Below are 2,969 nucleotides of genomic sequence, written 5' to 3'. Positions count from 1 at the left end.
TTACTGTATGTATTAATCTGTTTCCGCCTTCCGCATGTAAAATACCGCGTGCCGTTATCGTCTATCTGTATATACGCCGCGACGGACCCCGTACTGTTAAATACCGCGCTGCGTTATCCCCGCCTCGGCGTGCCGCAGCCCGAGGCGAAGACTCGAGCCCCGATATTGCATATACCGAGTCGCATTGCACCGGCACTACCGGCCACTAAAACCTACCGCGTCTAAGTTTGTAATACCGAATCCGAGGATTGTATAATATATTTCATATCAGAATTTTGAATAAATTGTATGTTACTGTCACATGGCAAATTGATTATCGTCTCTGGGCCTTTCATCGAACTCCCGAATCCTGTAAGCCAGTCCGCGTTCGATAAAGTCAGGCCGTTACAATTGTTATAAATATTGAAAGAAATCTAAAATTTTGTTAATCAAAACAGCGCTGATAAGCATGTACAATTTTTATTCAGAAGAGGGAAGAAGGTAAAACATAACATTGAAAATCATAAATAAAAACTTTATTGATTCGTCAATTTAAACAATTTTTTTTCACAACAAATTTTTTTGCGATTTTAAGATTTTTCTGGTAGGTATTTTGCCTCATTCTTAGCCGTATGTAATATATTATTGAATATAACACAATGTTTGAGGCGTGCTCTTTGCAAAAAAAGTAAATTTAAAAATAGACATAACTTCATCTAACGTGCAATCAAAAACATCGCGACGGGATATTTAGCAAAACATGCCTCTACGTGACGAATTAAGTTGATAAAACTCAAATTTGCGTGAATCAGTCTTCCTCTTGATTTCAGATCAACCAAATGCGACACTGAAGATGCACTAGAAGAGTCTGATTTTATCGCTTCTTAACAAGTAATGCATTTTTTGTGAATTTTCAATACTTGTTTACATAGGTAACCTGTGAATCCCATATAAATATGTAAAGGAGTATGTCGCATGTTCGGATGACATGCAACGAGAGGAAATGTTCTAGTCCACGATATATATGAACAAAACTAAAGCATGCAATAGCAATTCATGGCGAAAACGAGAAGCAATGTTAGTCTACAATACAAAGATATCTACGATAAGATTATAAGAAATAGATCTTAAAATAAAAAACCTGTAACGTAGTAAATAATACAGTCAAGGATAGGGGAATCGGACAGGGCATAATCGTGGTCAGGATTATTCTCAATGACGTCATTTGCCTCCCAATCGTCGTGCTGCAGAATCTCGTCTAGCTTCGTTCAAATTTCACGTTGATACTTAACACTTTTCGCCTCAGACTTTTACCCATAGGCTGTTTTTAAATCCTGCAATGACAGCAGAAGCTGTGGCGACGACTGTTCGGACACAGTGCGGTTTCCGAATTTTGGAGACTTTATGATGCTATACACCTACAATATTTTATACAGCTGCAAGAACGTGGGGCTGTGTGAGTGATCGTTACACTCTGTGACTTGACGAATGATGCCAAAGAAATTCTAGAAAAATCGTACGTACATGTACATTTATTTATTGCAAGTAATTATTGTATTAAAAAAGTCAATATAAATTGGAAAGTACCTCCAAGTTATCTTGATTAACTTTTCCTGTTAATAGATATTGGAAATCAAATTTTTCGATAAGATAACAGCACATATTCATAGTAGATCGCAGAAATATTCGCAACGCTTTTGAAGTCTCTCTTGTTAAATATTTATCAGCCGTTATTTCACCTTATTTCACCTTTTTGCAATGCCGTCTTCCACTCGTTTAACCATTCAAGAGATTTTTGCAATACCTGAAGTTATAAGATAACGCTTGTACGAAAGCAATTGTCGACGAAGGTAAACAAATTTTCGATAATTGATGATAAACTTTTCGAGAAGTATCAAATGCATACCTTGAAGTCTTTACTCTCCGGGATAACCCCTTCATTCGGAGTTTTGCTGTTCAACGCATTGAACATATCATTCATTTGTTTACAGAACCCGATCGTTTCCTGACATCCTTTCAGAGGTCCTTCTGGGTTATAGCGTAAATAAAAATTTAGCCTTTGTACCACAGAATTGCTAAAAACCTGTAACAGCGTAAATACAAAACACATTACTCACGAAATGGACAAACTATTTAAAAAAAGTAAAAACGTGAGTGGAACATAAACTACCTGTGTCGCGAGTCGAACGCGTATTTTCGAAGTGCTGTCTAACACAACGTGCCGTTGTGTTAACTTTGGACAGGCCCTCGCATTCCCAGCATGTTGGATGTCAAGGTTGAACAGAGCTGCGATGTAATCCCAACATATGTAATTGTTCGACGATTTAACCTGCGGAACCAAACACATAAACATTAATTTCATTGCGATGTATCAAGTAAGTTATGCTCTCGCGTCACTTTCTCAAAAAAAAATTTTTTTTTTTTAGGTCGGGTTTCCAGGGATACGTTAGTCAAGCAACTCTTTCCTTCAAGTAATGAAGGCATCATGAGGATAGGTTGTAGCTGGACGATGCTATCTGAGTACCACGATTCACGCAATATGTTTTCCTATCGAACGGTCGCCACTCGGTTTGACCTCTGACTACCGAGAAGGTAAGTATACATTAGCGTCTCGATTATTAACAAGACTTTAATTTTATTTTATTATTTCAGGTTTGATGCCCAAGATGGATCATCAGTGCTGCTGTGCTCCCCGGATCCTCGCATTATCGCATACCGGAGTGCTATTCACCGCGATTATTATTAACAATACTCTAATTTTTCTTCTGTTTCAGGTTCCTGCCCAGGATGGATCATCGCCGCTGCTGAACTTCCCCGGATCCTCGCTTCATCGCATACCGGATGGTCGCTGGACAACGATAGATCATCGCCGTTGGACAAGGTAAGTAAAAGGTAAGTATGTTTAAATAATCTTGGAATTAATTTTCACAAATAACGGTTCCTTTCATTTCAGGTCGTTGGTTATGATGTTACAATGTTTTTCGTATACA

The 2,969-nt window shown here is 38.1% G+C and overlaps 1 long non-coding RNA gene across 1 annotated transcript; it reads right to left on the bottom strand.

Annotated features, from left to right (window-relative positions):
* Nucleotides 1-561: 561 nt before the first annotated feature.
* On the bottom strand, nt 562-1,994 carry LOC112460383. Its single transcript, XR_003041435.1, has 3 exons — nt 1,886-1,994; nt 1,567-1,783; nt 562-1,484 (listed from the first exon to the last, which is right to left on the bottom strand). It is a non-coding gene; the product is annotated as an uncharacterized LOC112460383 (long non-coding RNA).
* Nucleotides 1,995-2,969: the final 975 nt, after the last annotated feature.

Source organism: Temnothorax curvispinosus, unplaced genomic scaffold, assembly GCF_003070985.1.
Source record: "Temnothorax curvispinosus isolate PA1 unplaced genomic scaffold, ASM307098v1 QBEX01010477.1, whole genome shotgun sequence".
NCBI lineage: Eukaryota > Metazoa > Arthropoda > Insecta > Hymenoptera > Formicidae > Temnothorax > Temnothorax curvispinosus.
The sequence above is the reverse complement of the archived record's forward strand: the minus strand, read 5'-3'. Positions and strand labels throughout refer to the sequence as shown.